This window comes from Coturnix japonica, chromosome 9, assembly GCF_054131305.1.
Source record: "Coturnix japonica strain WE chromosome 9, WE-NBRP24, whole genome shotgun sequence".
In the NCBI taxonomy this organism is placed as follows: Eukaryota; Metazoa; Chordata; class Aves; order Galliformes; family Phasianidae; genus Coturnix; species Coturnix japonica.
The window spans coordinates 24,934,754-24,954,244 of NC_140671.1; positions in this window are offsets into that span (position 1 = coordinate 24,934,754).

Sequence of the window (19,491 nt, forward strand, 5' to 3'; positions counted from 1 at the left end):
TCCACCTCCCACCCAACAAGTGCCACCTCCTGCCCCACAAGTGCCAAATCCTGCCCTACATGTGCCAGCTCATGCCCCACAAGTGCCAGGTCCTGTCCCACATCATCCACCTTCTGCCCTACAAGTGCCACCTCCTGCCCAGCATCATCCACCTCCTGCCTCACAAATGCCTCCTCCTGACCCACAAGTGTCACCTCCTGCACCACAACTTCCAACTCCTGCCCCACAAGTGCCACCTCCCGACCCACATGTGCCAACTTCTGCCCCACAAGTGCCAGCTCCTGCCCCTCAAGTGTCACCTCTTCCCCACAAGTGCCACCTTCTGCTCCACAAGTGCCACTTCCTGCCGCACAAGTGATACCTCCAGCCCCACAACTGCCACCACCCGCCCCACAACTTCCACCTCCCGCCTCACGAGTGCAACCTCCAGGCCCACAAGTGCCACCTCCAGATCCACAAGAATTAACTCCTGCCCCACAAGTGCCACCTCCTGCCCTTCAAGAGCCACTTCTTGCCCCACAAGTAACAGTTCCTGCCCCACAAGTGCCAACCCCTGCCCAACAAGTGCTATGACCCAGCCCAAAAGTGCCAACTCCTGCCCCACTAGTGCCACCTCCCGCCCCACAAGTGCCACCACCCTCCCCACAACTTCAACCTCCTTCCCCAAAACATCCACCTCCCGCCCCACAGGTGTCATCATCTGCCCCACAACTGCCACATCCCGCCCCACAAGTGCCACCTCCTGCCCCACAAGTGCCACCTCCCGCCCCTCAAGTGCCACACACTGCCCCACAAGTGCCGCCCCCAGCCCCGCAAGTGCCACCCCTTGCCCCACAAGTGCCACATCCCACCGCACAATTTCCACCTCTTGTTACACAAGTCCCACCTCCCGCCCAACAACAGCCACCTCCTGCCCCACAAGTGCCACCTCGCATCCCACAAGTGCCACCTCCCACCCCACAAGTGCCAACTCCTGCCTTACAAGTGCCAATTCCTGCCCTACAAGTGCCAGCTCATTCCCCTGAAGTGCCAGCTCCTGCCCCACAAGTTCCACATTTGTCCACACCACAGCCTCCTCCCTCCCAAATAATCCACCTCCTGCCCCACAAGTGTCACTGACCGCCCAACTTCCTCCTCCTGACCCACAAGTGCAACCTCCTGCCCTACAAGTGCCAGCTCCTGCCCGACAAGAGCCACTTCCTGCCCCACAAGTACCTCTTCCCTCCCAACAAGTTCCAATTTCCGCCCCACAAGTGCCACCTCCTGCCCCACAAGTGCAACCTCCTGCCCCACAAATGCCACCTTTCGCCCCACAAGTGCCACCTCCCGCTCCACAACTTCCACCTCCCACTCCACAACTTCCACCTCCTTCCCCAGTAGTGCCACCTCCCGACCCACAAGTGCCACCTCCCGACCCACAAGAGCCACCTCCTGGCTCACAAGTTCCACCTCCTGCCTCAAAAGAGCCACCTCCCGCCCCACAACTTCCACGTAACGCCCCATAATTTCCACCTCCTGCCCAACAAGTGCCACCTCTCGTCCCACAAGGACCACCTCCTGCCCCACAAGTGCCAACTCCTGCCCCACAAGTGCCACCTCCTGCCCAACAAGTGCCACCACCCTCCCCAAAATGCCAACTCCCGCCCCACAAGTGCCACATCCAGCCCCACAACTTCCACCTCCTGCCCCAAAAGTGTCAACTCCTGCCCCATAAGTTCCATATCCCGCCCCACAAGTGCCACTACCTGCCCCACTAGTGCCATCTCCATTTCCACAGGTGCCACCTCCCGCCCCACAACTTCCACGTAACGCCCCATAAGTTCCACCTCCTGCCCAACAAGTGCCACCTCTCGTCCCACAAGGACCACCTCCTGCCCCACAAGTGCCACCTCTTGCCCAACAAGTGCCAAATACTTCCCCACAACTTCCACCTTCTGCCGCACTAGTGCCAACTCCAATTCCACAAGTGCCACCTCCCACACCACAAGTGCCACCACCTGACCCACAAGTGCCAACTCCTGCCCCACAAGTGCCATTTCTTGCCCCACAAGTGCCACCTCCTGCCCCACAAGTGCCATTTCCTGCCGTTCAACTTCCACCTCCTGCCCCACAAGAGCCAGTTCCAGCCCCACAAATGCCACCTCCTGCCCCACAACTTCAACATCCCGCCATAAAATTGCCACCTCCTGCCCAACGTGTGCCACATCCTGCCCCACAAGTGCCAACTCCTGCCCCACATCATCCACCTCCTGCCCCACAAGTGCCACCTCCAGCCCCACAAGTGCCACATCCCTCCCCATAAGTGCCACCTCCTGCCCCACAAGTGCCACCTCCCGCCCCACAAGTGCCACCCCCTCCCCTCAAGTTACATCTCCTGCCCCACAAGTGCCAACACCTGACCCACAAGTGCCACCTCCTGCCCCACAACTTTACATTCCGCCCCACAATTTCCACCTCCTGTCTTACAAGTTCCACTTCCTGCCCCACAAGTGCCAGCTCAGGCTTCACAAGTGCCAGCTCCTGCACCACATCATCCACTTCCCGCCCCACAAGTGCCACCTCCTGCCCAACAATTGCCATTTCTTACCCCACAGGTTCCAACTCCTGCCCCACAGGAGCCATTTCCTCCCCCACAAGTGCCACCTCCTGTCCCACATGTGCCAACTCCTGCCCCACATCTGCCATTTCCTGCCCCACATCTTCCACCTCCCGCCCAAAAGTGCCAGTTCCTGTCCCACAAGTGCCACCTACCACGCCACAAATTCCACCTCCTGCCCCACAAGTTCCACCTCCTGCCCCACAATGACCACCTCCTGCCCCACATCATCCACCTCCTGCCCCACAAGTGCCAATTCCTGCCCTACAAGTGCCAGCTCATTCCCCTGAAGTGCCAGCTCCTGCCCCACAAGTGCCACATTTTGCCACACCACTGCCACCTCCCCCCCCAAATAATCCACCTCCTGCCCCACAAGTGTCACTGACCACCCAACTTCATCCTCCTGACCCACAAATGCAACCTCCTGCCCCACTACTTCAACATCCCGCCACACAAGTGCCGACTCCTGCCCAACGTGTGCCACATCCTGCCCCACAAGTGCCAACTCCTGCCCCACATCGTCCACCTCCCACCCAACAAGTGCCACCTCCTGCCCCACAAGTGCCAAATCCTGCCCTACATGTGCCAGCTCATGCCCCACAAGTGCCAGGTCCTGTCCCACATCATCCACCTTCTGCCCTACAAGTGCCACCTCCTGCCCCACAAGTGCCACCTCCTGTCTTACATGTGCTAACTCCTGCCCCACAAGTGCCATTTTCAGCCACACAACTTCTACCTCACGGCCCACAAGAGCCAGTTCCAGCCCCACAAATGCCACCTCCCGCCCCACAACTTCAACATCCCGCCACACAAGTGCCACCTCCTGCCCCACAAGTGCCAAATCCTGTTCTGCAACTTCCAACTCCTGCTCCACAAGTGCCACCTCCTGCCCCACATCATCTACCTCCCACCCCACAAGCGCCACCTCCTGCCCCACAAGTTACATCTCCCGCCCCACAAGTGCCACCTCCTGCCTCACAACTTCCAACTCCCACCACAACAATTTCCACCTCCTGTCTTACAAGTTCCACTTCCGCCCCACAAGTGCCACCTCCAGCCCCATAAGTGCCTAATCATGCCCCACAACATCCACCTGTGCCCTACAAATTTCCCACAAGCGCCACCTCCTGCACAAAAAGATCCACCTCAAGCCCCACTGGTGCCACCTCCCGCCCCACAATTTCCACCTCCCGCCCCACAATTGCCACCTCCTGCCCCATAAGTGCCACCTCCCGCCCAACAATTGTGGCCACATGACAAACAAGTTCCACTTCCGCCCCACAAGTGCCACCTCCTGCCCAACAAGTGCCATTTCTTACCCCACAGGTTCCAAATCCTACCCCACTGGTGCCATTTCCTGCCCCACAAGTGCCATTTCCCCCCCCAAATGTGCCAACTCCTGCCTTACAAGTTTCACCTCCCACCCCACAAATTCCACCTCCCACCACACAAGTTCCACCTCCTGCCCCAAAAGTGCCAATTCCTGCTTCACAAGTGCCAGCTCATGCTTCACAAATGCCAGCTCATGCCCCACATCATCAACTTCCTGCCCCACAAGTGCCACCTCTAACCCCACAAAGACAGCCTCCTGCCCCACATCATCCACCTCCTGCCCCACAAGTGCCAATTCCTGCCCCACAAGTGCCAGCTCATGCCCCACAAGTGCCAGCTCATACCCCACAGGTGCCACCTCCTGCCCCACATCATCCACCTCCTCCCCCAAAAGTGACAATACCTGTTCCACAAGTGCCACCTCCCGCCCCACAACTTCAACATCCCGCCACACAAGTGCCGACTCCTGGCAACGTGTGCCACATCCTGCCCCACAAGTGCCAGCTCCTGCCCCACATGTTCCACCTACCACCCCACAAATTCCACCTCATGCCCCACAAGTGCCAACTCCCAACCCACAAATGCCAAATCCTGCAATGCAACTTCCACCTCCTGCTCCACAAGTGCCACCTCCTGCCCCACATCGTCCACCTCCCACCCAACAAGTGCCACCACCTGTCCCACAAGTGCCAATTCCTGCCCCACATGTGCCAGCTCATGCTTCACAAGTGCCAGCTCCTGCACTACATCATCCACTTCCTGCTCACAAGTGCCACCTCCTGACCGACAAAGACATCCTCCTGCCCCATAAGTGCCAATTTCTGCCCCACAAGTGCCAGCTCATTCCCCTGAAGTGCCACATTTGTCCACACCACAGACTCCTCCCCCCCAAATAATCCACCTCCTGCCCCACAAGTGTCACTGACTGACCAACTTCCTCCTCCTGACCCACAAGTGCAAATTCCTGCCCCACAAGTGCCAGCTCCTGCCCCACAAGAGCCACTTCCTGCCCCACAAGTACCTCTTCCCTCCCAACAAGTTCCAAATTCCACCCCACAAGTACCACCTCCTTCTGCACAAGTTCCACCTCCTGCCCTAAAAGCTCCATTTCCTGCCCCAGAAGTGCCACCTCCCGCCCCACAACTGCCACCTCCTGCCCTACAACTTCCACCTCCTGGCCCACAAGTGCCACCTCCCGCCCTACAACTGCCAAACCCTGCCCCAAAACTTCCACCTCCTGCCCAACAATTTCCAACTCGTGCCCCACAATTGCCACCTCCTGCCACACAAATGCCACCTTCTGCCTCAAAATGCCACCTCCTGCCCAACAACTCCAACCTCCCGCCCCACAAGTACCACCTCCTGCTCCACAAGTTCCACCTCCTGCCCCATAAGTTCCACTTTACGCCCCACAAGTGCCATCTCCTGCCCCAAAAGCTCAATTTCCTGCCCCATCAGTGCCACCTCCCGCAACACAAGTGCCATCTCCTGCCCCAAAAGCTCAATTTCCTGCCCAATGTATTCCTATGGGTACCTATGGGTTTCAATGTGGTCCCTATGTGCCTCTATGGGGTCTCTTATGGGTCTCAGCGAGGTCCCTATGTGTCTCTATGGGTCTCACAGTCCCCCACTGAAATCCATGGGGTCCCTATGTGTCCCAATGTCCCCCTATGGGTCCCAGTGTCTCCCTATGGGTCACTATGTGTCCCTATGTGTCCCAATATCCCCCCTATGGGTAGCTATGTGCCTCTATGGGGTCTCTTATTTGTATCTATGGGCTTAAATGTCCTCCTATGGGTATCTATGGGTTTCAATGTGGTCCCTATGTGCCTGTATGGGGTCTCTTATGGGTCTCAGCAGAGTCTCTATGTGTCTCTATGGGTATCACTGTCCCCCACTGTAATCCATGGTGTCCCTATGTGTCCCAATGTCACCCTATGGGTCCCAGTGTCTCCCTATGGGTCACTATGTGTCCCTATGTGTCCCAATGTCCCCCCTATGGGTTGCTATGTGCCTCTGTGGGGTCTCTTATTGCTATCTCTGGACCCAAATGTATTCCTATGGGTACCTATGGGTTTCAATGTGGTCCCTATGTGCCTCTATGGGGTCTCTATGGGTCTCAGCAGTGTCCCTATGTGTCTCTATGGGTCTCACTGTCCCCCACTGTAATCCATGGGATCCCTATGTGTCCCAGTGTCACCCTATGGGTCCCAGTGTCTCCCTATGGGTCACTATGTGTCCCTATGTGTCCCAATGTCCCCCCTATGGGTTGCTATGTGCCTCTATGGGGCTCTGTGGGGTGCCTATGGAGCTCTATGGGGTTCTATGGGGCGTTCTGAGGTTTCTATGGGGTGTCTATGGAACGCTATGGTGTGTCTATGTGGCAAAATGAGTTTCTATGGGTGGCTATGGGAGCTCTATGGGGCACAATGGGTTGCCTACGGGGCTCTATGGGATGTCTATGGGGCTCTATGGTGCGGCTATATGTCCTTATGTGGTGTCTATGTGGCACTATGTTGTGCTATGGGGTGCTGTGAGGCACTATGGGGTGCTATGGGGCTCTATGGAGCAGTATAGGGTGTCTATGGGTCCCTATGGGGTGCAATGGGGCGCTGTGGGGCACAAGGGAGTGTCTATGAGGCTCCATGGGCTGCTATGGGGCACTGTGGAGTAGCTATGGGATGATTTGGGGTCTCTTTGTGCCCCTATGGGGCGCTATGTGTCACTATGTGGTGTCTATGGGGCTCTATGGGGTGGCTATGCGGTGCTGTAGGGTGGCTATGGGGTGCTTTGGGGTATCCTTGGGTTCCTATGGGGCGCTATGGGTGACTATGGGGTGCTATGGTTTGCTATGGGGCTCTATGCGGAAGAATGGGGTCTCTATGGGGCGCTATGGGGTCCCTATGGGGCTCTATGGGGAGTCTATGGGGTGTCTTTGGGGATCTATGGGTTGTCTGTGGGGCTCTATGGGGTCTGCATGGGGTCTGTATGGGGTTCAGTGGGTCTCTATGGGGCTCTATGGGGTGTCTACAGGCACTATGGGGCGATATGGGGTGTCTATGTGGTTCAATTGGGCTCTATGGTGTGGCTGTATGGCCTTATGTGGTGTCTATGGGGCACTGTGGGCTGCTATGGGGTGCTGTGGGGAACTATGGGGTGTCTATGGGGCTCTATGGAGCAGTATGCTGTGTCTATGGGTCCCTATGGGGTGCAATGGGGTGCTGTGGGGCACAATGGAGTGTCTATGAGGCTCCATGGGCTGCTATGGGGCACTATGGAGTAGCTATTGGTTGCTATGGGGTCTCTTTGGGCCCCTATGGGTCACTATGGGGTGTCTATGGGGCTCCATGGGGTATCTTTGTGTTCCTATGGGGCGCTATGGGTGACTATGGGGTCGCTATGGGTTTCTTTGAGGAAGTGCCAACTCGTGCCCAACGTGTGATATCTCCTGCACCACAAGTTCCAAGTCTTGCCCCACAAGTTCCACCTACCATCCCACAAGTGCCACCTCCTGCCCCACAAGTGCCATTTCCCAACCCACAAGTGCCACCTCCTGCCGTGCAAGTGCCAGCTCCTGCCCCGAAAGTGCCAGCTCCTGCTCCACATGTGCCACCTCTCGCCCCACAAGTTCCAGCTCCCGCCCCATAAGGGCCACATCCCTCTCCACAAATTCCACCTCCCGCCCACAAGTGCCACATCGCTCCCCACAAGTGCCACCTCCTGCCCCACTAGTGCCACCTCCCGCCCCACAAGTGCCAACTCCAGCCCCACAAGTGCAACCTCCCACCCCACAAGTACCAAATCCTGCCCCACAACTTCCACCTCCTGCCCCAGAAGTGCCATCTCCTGCCCCACATGTGTCACCTCCTGCCCCACATCATCCACCTCCAAACCCATAAGTTCCACCTCCTGCACAACAAGTGCCATTTCCTGCCCCACAAGTGCCATTTCCCCCCCCACATGTGCCAACTCCTGCCTTACAAGTTTCACCTCCCACCCCACAAATTCGACCTCCCACCCCACAAGTTCCACCTCCTGCACCAAAAGTGCCAATTCCTGCTTCACAAGTGCCAGCTCATGATTCACAAATGCCAGCTCATGCCCCACATCATCAACTTCCTGCCCCACAAGTGCCACCTCTTGCCCCACAGGTTCCACCTCCTGCCCCACATCATCCACCTCCTCCCTCAAAAGTGACAATACCTGTTCCACAAGTGCCACCTCCCGCCCCACAACTTCAACATCCCACCACACAAGTGCCGACTCCTGGCAACGTGTGCCACATCCTGCCCCACAAGTGCCAGCTCCTGCCCCACATGTTCCACCTACCATCCCACAAATTCCACCTCATGCCCCACAAGTGCCAACTCCCAACCCACAAATGCCAAATCCTGCAATGCAACTTCCACCTCCTGCTCCACAAGTGCCACCTCCTGCCCCACATCGTCCACCTCCCACCCAACAAGTGCCACCACCTGCCCCACAAGTGCCAATTCCTGCCCCACATGTGCCAGCTCATGCTTCACAAGTGCCAGCTCCTGCACTACATCATCCACTTCCTGCTCACAAGTGCCACCTCCTGACCGACAAAGACATCCTACTGCCCCACAAGTGACAATTCCTGCCCCACAAGTGCCAGTTCATGCCCCACAAGTGCCACATTATTCCACACCACTGCCTCCTCCCCCCCAAATAATCCACCTCCTGCCCCACAAGTGTCACTGACTGACCAACTTCCTCCTCCTGACCCACAAGTGCCACCTCCTGACCCACAAGTGCCAGCTCCTGCCCGACAAGAGCCACTTCCTGCCCCACAAGTACCTCTTCCCTCCCAACAATTTCCAATTTCCACCAAACAAGTACCACCTCCTTCTGCACAAGTTCCACCTCCCGCCCCACAAGTTCCACCTCCTGCCCTAAAAGCTCCATTTCCTGCCCCAGAAGTGCCACCTCCTGCCCCACAAGTGCCACCTCCCGCCCTACAACTGCCAAACCCTGCCCCAAAACTTCCACCTCCTGCCCAACAATTTCCAACTCGTGCCCCACAATTGCCACCTCCTGGCACACAAATGCCACCTTCTGCCTCAAAATGCCACCTCCTGCCATCAACTCCAACCTCCCGCCCCACAAGTACCACCTCCTGCTCCACAAGTTCCACCTCCTGCCCCATAAGTTCCACCTTACGCCCCACAAGTGCCATCTCCTGCCCCAAAAGCTCAATTTCCTGCCCCATCAGTGCCACCTCCCGCACCACAAGTGCCACCTCCTGCCCCAAAAGTGCCAATTCCTGCTTAACAAGTGCCAGCTCATGCTTCACAAATGCCAGCTCATGCCCCACATCATCAACTTCCTGCCCCACAAGTGCCACCACTAACCCCACAAAGACAGCCTCCTGCCCCACATCATCCACCTCCTGCCTCACAAGTGCCAATTCCTGCCCCACAAGTGCCAGCTCATGCCCCACAAGTGCCACCTCCTACCCCACAAAGACCACCTCCTGCCCCACATCATCCACCTCCTCCCCCACAAGTGACAATACCTGTTAGACAAGTGCAACCTCCAGCCCCACAACTTCAACATCCCGCCACACAAGTGCCGACTCCTGGCAACGTGTGCCACATCCTGCCCCACAAGTGCCAGCTCCTGCCCCACATGTTCCACCTACCATCCCACAAATTCCACCTCCTGCCCCACAAGTGCCAATTCCTGCCCCACAAGTGCCAGCTCATGCTTCACAAGTGCCAGCTCCTGCCCCTCATCATCCACCTCCTGCCCCACAAGTGCCACCTCCTGACCCACAATATCAATCTCCAGCCCCACAAGAGCCGCCTCCTGCCCGACAAGTTACACCTGCTACAAGTTCCACAAGTGCCACCTCCCTGCTCACGAGTGCCACATCCCGCCCCACATGTACCACCTCCTGCATCACAACTTCCACCTCCCGCCCCACATGTACCACCTCCTGCATCACAACTTCCACCTCCCGCCCCACATGTACCACCTCCTGCATCACAACTTCCACCTCCCGCCCCACATGTACCACCTCCTGCATCACAACTTACACCTCCCGCCCCACATGTACCACCTCCTGCATCACAGCTTCCACCTCCTGCCCCACAAATGCCACCTCCTGCCCTACAAGTGCCACCTCAGGCCCCACAAGTGCCCCCTCCCGCTCCACAAGTGCCACGTCCTGCCCCACAAGTGCCACCTCCCGCCCCTCTATGGCCACCTCCTGCCCCACAAGTTACACCTCTTGCCCCACAACGTCGACCCCCGCCCCACATGTGCCACCACCTGACCCACAAGTGCCACCTCCCGCCCCACAAGTGCCACCTCCCGCCCCACTACTTCCACGTCACACCCCAAATCTTCTTACCTTCCACCCCACAAGTGCCACCTCCCACCCCACAACTTCCACTTCCCGCCCAACAACAGCCTCCTCCTGCCCCACAAGCGCCTCCTCCTGCCACACAAGTGCCACCTCCTGCCCCACAAGTGCCACTTCCTGCCCCACAAGTGCCACCTACTTCCCCACAAGTGCCACCTCCTTCCCCACATCATCCACCTCCTGCCTCACAAATGCCTCCTCCTGACCCTCAATTGCCACCTGCCGCCCCACAACTTCCACCTCACGCCCCACAAGTGCCACCTCCCGCCCCACAAGTGCCACAACCCGCCCCACAAATCCAACTCCTGACCCACAAGTTCCACCTCCCGCCCCACAAGTGCCACCTCCCGACCCACATAATCCACGTCCTGCTCCAAAATTGCCACCTCCTGCCCCACAAGTGCCACCTCCAGCCCCACCAGTTCCACCGCCCGCCCCACAAGTACCACCTCCTGACCCACAAGTGCCACTACGTGACCCACAATTGCCACCTCCCGTCTCACAATTGCAACTCTCGCCCAACAAGTGCCACCTCCTGCCCCACAATTGCCACAGTTTGCCACACTACTGCCACCTCCCCCCCAAAATAATCCACCTCCTGCCCCACAAGTGTCACTGACCGCCCAACTTCCTCCTCCTGACACACAAGTGCAACCTCCTGCCCTACAAGAGCCACTTCCTGCCCCACAAGTGCTACCTCCTGCCTTACAAGTGCCAATTCCTGCTTCACAAGTGCCAGCTCATGCTTCACAAATGCCAGCTCCTGCCCCACAGGTGCCACCTACTGTTCCACATCATCCACCTCCTTCCCCACATCATCCACCTCCTGTTCCACAAATGTCACCTCCTGACCCACAACTTCCACATCCTGCCCCACAAGTGCCACCTCCTGCCCCACATAATCCACGTCCTGCTCCAAAATTGCCACCTCCTGCCCCACAAGTGCCACCTCCCACCCCACAAGTGCCACCTCCAGCCCCACCAGTTCCACCGCCCGCCCCACAAGTACCACCTCCTGACCCACAATTGCCACCACCCCCACAACAAGTGCCACCTCCCGCCCCACAAGTACCACATCCCACCCCACAAGTGCAACCTCCTGCCCCACAAGTGCCAACTCTCGCCCCACAAGTGCCAACTCCTGCCCCACAACATCCACCTCACGCTCCAAAAGTGCCACCTCCTGCCCCACAAGTGCTACTTCCTGCCTTACAAGTGCCACTTCCCGCTGCACAAGTGACACCTCCAGCCCCACAGCTGCCACAACCCGCCCCACAACTTCCACATCCCGCCTCACAACTGCAAGCTCCTGCCCCACAATTGCCACCTCCTACCACACAAGTGCCAACTCCTGCCCCACAAGTGCCACCTCATGTCCCTCAATTTTCACCTTATGCCCCAAAAGTGCCACCTCCCGCCCAACAAGTGCAACATCTCGCCCCACTAGTGCCACGTCCCGGCCCAAAATTGCTACCTCCTGCCCCACATCATCCACCTCCTGTTCCACAAATGTCACCTCCTGACCCACAACTTCCACCTCCTGCCCCACAAGTGCCACCTTCTGCCTCACAAGTGCCACCCCTTGCCCCACAAGTGCCACATCCCACCGCACAATTTCCACCTCTTGTTACACAAGTCCCACCTCCCGCCCAACAACAGCCTCCTCCTGCCCCACAAGTGCCACCTCCTGCCCCACAAGTGCCACCTCCTGCCTTACAAGTGCCACGTCCTTCCCAATTGCCACGTCCTGTCCCACAAGTGCCACCTCCTGCCGTACAAGTGCCACCCTCTGCCCCACAATTGCCACTTCTTGCCCCACAATTGCCAATTCTTGCCCCACAACTTCCACCTCCCACCCCATAACTTCCACCTCCCGTCCCACAGCTTCCACATCCTGCCCCACAAGTGCCCGATCCTGCCCCAGAAGTACCACCACCTGACCCACAAGTGCCAACTCCTGCCCCACAAGTGCCACATCCCGCCCCACAAGTGCTACCTCCTGCCTTACAAGTGCCAATTCCTGCTTCACAAGTGCCAGCTCATGCTTCACAAATGCCAGCTCCTGCCCCACATCATCCACTTCCTGCCCCACAAGTGCAAGGTCCTGTCCTTCAACTTCCACCTCCTGCCCCACAAGTGCCACCTCCTGTCCGACAAAGACCACCTCCTGCCCCACATCATCCACCCCCTGCACCACAAGTGCCAATTCCTGCCCTACAAGTGCCAGCTCATTCCCCTGAAGTGCCAGCTCCTGCCCCACAAGTGCCACAGTTTGCCACACTACTGCCACCTCCCCCCCAAAATAATCCACCTCCTGCCCCACAAGTGTCACTGACCGCCCAACTTCCTCCTCCTGACACACAAGTGCAACCTCCTGCCCTACAAGAGCCACTTCCTGCCCCACAAGTGCTACCTCCTGCCTTACAAGTGCCAATTCCTGCTTCACAAGTGCCAGCTCATGCTTCACAAATGCCAGCTCCTGCCCCACATCAACTTCCTGCCCCACAATTGCCAGCTCATGCCCCACAAGTGCCAGCACCTGCCCCACAAGTGCCACCTCCTGCCCAACAGGTGGCACCTCCTGCCCCAGAAATGCCAAATCCTGCCCCACAAGTGCCATCTCCCGCCCCACAAGGGCCAAATCCTGCCCCACATCATCCACCAACCGCCCCACAAGTGTCACCTCCTGCCCCACAACTTCCATCTCCCACTCCACAAGTGCCACCTACTGCACAACAAATACCATCTCCTGCCCCATAAGTGCCACCTCCTGCCCCACAACCGCTACCTCCTGCCTCATATCATTCACCTCCCGCCCCACAATTTCCACCTCCTGCTCAACTAGTGCCACGTGCTGCTCCACAAGTTCCATTTCCCGCCCCACAAGTGCCACCTCCCGCCCCACAAGTGCCGCCTCCAGCCACACAAGTGCTAAATCGTGCCGCATAACTTCCACCTCCCGCCCCACAACTGCCACCTCCCGCCTTAAAAGTGCCACCTCCCGACCCACAAGTGCCTCCTCCTGTCCCACAGTTGTCACCTCCCGCTCCACAAGTTACACCTCACCCCCCACAAGTTCTACCACCCACCCCACAAGTGCCACCTGCAGCCCCAGAAGTGTCAAATCCTGCCACACAACTTCCACATCCAGCCCCACAAGTGCCACCTCCCGCCCCACAACTTCCACTTCCCGCCCAACAACAGCCTCCTCCTGCCCCACAAGTGCCTCCTCCTGCCCCACAAGTGCCACCTCCTGCCCCACAAGTGCCACCTACTTCCCCACAATTGCCACCTCCTGCCCCACATCATCCACCTCCTGCCTCAAAAATGCCTCCTCCTGACCCACAATTGCCACCTGCCGCCCCACAACTTCCACCTCACGCCCCACAAGTGCCACCTCCCGCCCCACAAGTGCCACAACCCGCCCCACAAATCCAACTCCTGACCCACAAGTTCCACCTCCCGCCCAACAAGTGCCACCTCCTGCCCCACAAGTGCCACCTCCCGACCCACATGTGCCAACTTCTGCCCCACAAGTGCCAGCTCCTGCCCCTCAAGTGTCACCTCTTCCCCACAAGTGCCACCTTCTGCTTCACAAGTGCCACTTCCTGCCGCACAAGTGATACCTCCAGCCCCACAACTGCTACCACCCGCCCCACAACTTCCACCTCCCGCCTCACAAGTGCAACCTCCAGGCCCACAAGTGCCACCTCCAGATCCACAAGAATTAACTCCTGCCCCACAAGTGCCACCTCCTGCCCTTCAAGAGCCACTTCTTGCCCCACAAGTAACATTTCCTGCCCCACAAGTGCCACCTCCTGCCCTACAAGTGCCACCTCCTTCCAAACTAGTGCAACCTCCTGCCCCACAAGTGCCATATCTCGCCAGACAATTTACAGCTCCTGCCCCACAAGTGCTACATCCTGAACCACAACTTCAACCTCCTGCCCCACAAGTGCCAATTCCTGCCCCACATGTGCCAGCTCATGCTTCACAAGTGCCAGCTCCTGCACCACATCATCCACTTCCTGCCCACAAGTGCCAGTTCATGCCCCACAAGTGCCAGTTCATGCCCCACAAGTGCCACCTCCTGCCCCACAGGTGCCATTTCCTGCCCCACAACATCTACCTCCCACGCACAAGTGCAACCTACCGCCCCACAACTTCCACCTCCTGCCCCACAAGTGCCAACACCTGCCCTACAAGTGCCACCTCCCACCAAACAACTGACACCTCCTGCCCAATAGTGTCACCTCCTGCCCAACAAGTTCCACCTCTTGACCTACAAGTGCCACCTCCTGCCCCATAAGTTTCACCTCTCGCCCAACAAATGCCACCACCTCCCCCAAATGCGCCACCTCTTGCCCCACAGGTGCCATTTCCTGCCCCACAACATCCACCTCCCACGCACAAGTGCAACCTACCGCCCCACAACTTCCACCTCCTGCCCCACAAGTGCCAACACCTGCCCCACAAGTGGCAACACCTGCCCCACAAGTGCCACCTCCTGCCACGCCAGTTCCACCTGTCACCCTGCAAGTTCAGCTCCTGCCCCACAAGTGCCAGCTCATGCTTCACAAGTGCCAGCTCCTGCCCCACAAAGACAGCCTCCTGCCCCACATCATCCACCTCCTGCCCCACAAAGACAGCCTCCTGCCCCACATCATCCACCTCCTGCCCCACAAAGACCACCTCCTGCCCCACATCATCCACCTCCTCCCCCACAAGTGACAATACTTGCTCCACAAGTGCCACCTCCCGCCCCACAAATGCCAAATCCTGCCCTGCAACTTCCACCTCCTGCCCCACAAGTGCCAATTCCTGCCCCACAAGTTCCAGCTCATGCTTCACAAGTGCCATCTCCTGCCCCACATCATCCACTTCCTGCTCAGATGTGCCACCTCCTGTCCGACAAAGACCACCTCCTGCCCCACATCATCCACCCCCTGCCCCACAAGTGCCACCTCCTGCCCCACATCATCCACCCCCTGCCCCACAAGTGCCACCTCCTGCCCCACAACGACCACCCCCTGCACCATAAGTGCCAATTCCTGCCCTACAAGTGCCACCTCATTCCCCTGAAGTGCCAGCTCCTGCACCACAAGTGCCACAGTTTGACACACCACTGCCACCTCCCCCCCAAATAATCCACCTCCTGCCCCACAAGTGTCATTGACTGTCCAACTTCCTCCTCCTGACCCACAACTGCAACCTCCTGCCCCACAAGTGCCAGCTCCTGCCCGACAAGAGCCACTTCCTGCCCCACAAGTACCTCTTCCCTCCCAACAAGTTCCAATTTCCACCCCACAAGTGCCACCTCCTGCCCCACAAGTGCAACCTCCTGCCCCACATCGTCCACCTCCCACCCAACATGTGCCACCACCTGCCCCACAAGTGCCAGTTCATGCCCCACAAGTGCCAGCTCCTGCCCCACAAGTGCCAGCTCCTTCACCACAGGTACCCCATCCCACCCCACAAGTTTCAATTCCTGCCATACAAGTGCCACCTCCTTCCCCACAAGTGCCACCTCCTGCCCCACAAGTGCCACCTCCTGCCCCACAAGTGCCACCTCCCACCAAACAAATGACACCTCCTGCCCCACAAGTGTCACCTCCTGCCCAACAAGTTCCACCTCTTGACCTACAAGTGCCACCTCCTGCCCCATAAGTTTCACCTCTCGCCCAACAAATGCCACCACCTCCCCCAAAAGCGCCACCTCCTGCCCCACAGGTGCCATTTCCTGCCCCACAACATCCACCTCCCACGCACAAGTGCAACCTACCGCCCCACAACTTCCACCTCCTGCCCCACAAGTGCCATCACCTGCCCCACAAGTGCCAACACCTGCCCCACATCATCCACCTCCTCCTCCACAAGTGACAATACTTGCTCCACAAGTGCCACCTCCCGCCCCACAAATGCCAAATCCTGCCCTGCAACTTCCACCTCCTGCCCCACAAGTGCCAATTTCTGCCCCACAAGTACCTCTTCCCTCCCAACAAGTTCCAATTTCCGCCCTACAAGTGCCACCTCCTGCCCCAAAAGTGCAACCTCCTGCCCCACATCATCCACCTCCCACCCAACAAGTGCCACCACCTGCCCCACAAGTGCCAATTCCTGCCCCACAAGTGCCACATTTGTCCACACCACTGCCACTTCCCCCCCCAAATAATCCACCTCCTGCCCCACAAGTGTCACTGACTGACCAACTTCCTCCTCCTGACCCACAAGTGCCAGCTCCTGCCCCACAAGAGCCACTTCCTGCCCCACAAGTACCTCTTCCCACCCAACAAGTTCCAATTTCCGCCCCACAAGTGCCACCTCCTGCCCCACATCATCCACCTCCCGCCCCACAATTGCCACCTCCTGCCCCACAAGTGCCACCTCCCGCCCAACAATTGTGGCCACATGACAAACAAGTTCCACTTCCGCCCCACAAGTGCCACCTCCTGCCCAACAAGTGCCATTTCTTACCCCACAGGTTCCAAATCCTACCCCACTGGTGCCATTTCCTGCCCCACAAGTGCCATTTCCCCCCCCACATGTGCCAACCCCTGCCTTACAAGTTTCACCTACCACCCCACAAATTCCACCTCCCACCCCACAAGTTCCACCTCCTGCCCCAAAAGTGCCAATTCCTGCTTCACAAGTGCCAGCTCATGCTTCACAAATGCCAGCTCATGCCCCACATCATCAACTTCCTGCCCCACAAGTGCCACCTCTAACCCCACAAAGACAGCCTCCTGCCCCACATCATCCACCTCCTGCCCCACAAGTGCCAATTCCTGCCCCACAAGTGCCAGCTCATGCCCCACAAGTGCCACCTCTTGCCCCACAGGTGCCACCTCCTGCCCCACATCATCCACCTCCTCCCCCACAAGTGACAATACCTTTTCCACAAGTGCCACCTCCCGCCCCACAACTTCAACATCCCGCCACACAAGTGCCGACTCCTGGCAACGTGTGCCACATCCTGCCCCACAAGTGTCAACTCCTGCCCCACATCGTCCACCTCCCATCCAACAAGTGCCACCTCATGCCCCACAAGTGCCAATTCCTGCCCCCCAAGTGCCAGCTCATGCTCCACAAGTGCCAGCTCCTGCCCCTCATCATCCACCTCCCGCCCCACATGTACCACCTCCTGCATCACAACTTACACCTCCCGCCCCACATGTACCACCTCCTGCATCACAACTTACACCTCCCGCCCCACATGTACCACCTCCTGCATCACAACTTACACCTCCCGCCCCACATGTACCACCCCCTGCCTCACAACTTCCACCTCCCGCCCCACAAATGCCACCTCCTGCCCTACAAGTGCCACCTCAGGCCCCACAAGTGCCCCCTCCCGCTCCACAAGTGCCACGTCCTGCCCCACAAGTGCCATCTCCCGCCCCACAAGGGCCAAATCCTGCCCCACATCATCCACCAACCGCCCCACAAGTGTCACCTCCTGCCCCACAACTTCCATCTCCCACTCCACAAGTGCCACCTACTGCACAACAAATACCATCTCCTGCCCCATAAGTGCCATCTCCTGCCCCACAACCGCTACCTCCTGCCTCATATCATTCACCTCCCGCCCCACAATTTCCACCTCCTGCTCAACTAGTGCCACGTGCTGCCCCACAAGTTCCATTTCCCGCCCCACAATTGCCACCTCCCGCCCCACAAGTGCCGCCTCCAGCCACACAAGTGCTAAATCGTGCCGCACAACTTCCACCTCCCGCCCCACAACTGCCACCTCCTGCCTTAAAAGTGCCACCTCCCGACCCACAAGTGCCTCCTCCTGTCCCACAGTTGTCACCTCCCGCTCCACAAGTTACACTTCACCCCCCACAAGTTCTACCACCCACCCCACAAGTGCCACCTGCAGCCCCATAAGTGTCAAATCCTGCCACACAACTTCCACATCCAGCCCCACAAGTGCCACCTCCCGCCCCACAACTTCCACCTCCCGCCCCACAAGTGCCACCTCCCACCCCACAACTTCCACTTCCCGCCCGACAACAGCCTCCTCCTGCCCCACAAGTGCCTCCTCCTGCCCCACAAGTGCCACCTCCTGCCGTACAAGTGCCACCTCCTGCCCCACATCATCCACCTCCTGCCTCACAAATGCCTCCTCCTGACCCACAAGTTCCACCTTCCGCACCACAAGTGCCACCTCCCGCCCCTCTATAGCCACCTCCTGCCCCACAAGTTACACCTCTTGCCCCACAAGTTACACCTCTTGCCCCACAACGTCGACCCTTGCCCCACATGTGTCACCACCTGACCAACAAGTGCCAACTCCTGCCCCACAAGTGCCATTTCCTGCACCACATTCGCCGCGTCCTGCCCCACAAGTGCTGGCTCCTGCCCCACAAGTGCTACCTCTCGCCCCACAACTTCAACCTCCAGCCACACAAGTGCCAACTCCTGCCCAACAAGTGCCACCTCCCGCCCCACAAGTGCCACCTCCCGCCCCACTACTTCCACGTCACACCCCAAATCTTCTTACCTTCCACCCCACAAGTGCCACCTCCTGCCCCAAACCTTCAACCTACTGCCCCACAACTGCCGCTTCCCACCCAGCAATTGCCAACCCCGCCCCACAAGTGCCTCCTCCCGCCCCACAAGTGCCAACCCTCACCCCACAAGTGCTAACTCCTGCCCCACATCATCCACCAACCGCCCCACAAGTGTCACCTCCTGCCCCACAACTTCCATCTCCCGCCCCACAAGTGCCACCTCCCACCCCACAACTTCCACTTCCCGCCCAACAACGGCCTCCTCCAGCCCTACAAGTGCCTCCTCCTGCCCCACAAGTGCCTCCTCCTGCCCCACAAGTGCCACTTCCTGCCCCACAACTGCTACCTACTTCCCCACAAGTGCCACCTACTTCCCCACAAGTGCCACCTCCTGCCCCACATCATCCACCTCCTGCCTCACAAATGCCTCCTCCTGACCCACAATTGCCACCTGCCGCCCCACAACTTCCACCTCACGCCCCACAAGTGCCACCTCCCGACCCACATGTGCCACAACCCGCCTCACAAATCCAACTCCTGACCCACAAGTGCCACCTCCCGACCCACATGTGCCAACTTCTGCCCCACAAGTGCCAGCTCCTGCCCCTCAAGTGTCACCTCTTCCCCACAAGTGCCACCTCCTGCCCCACAAGTGCCAC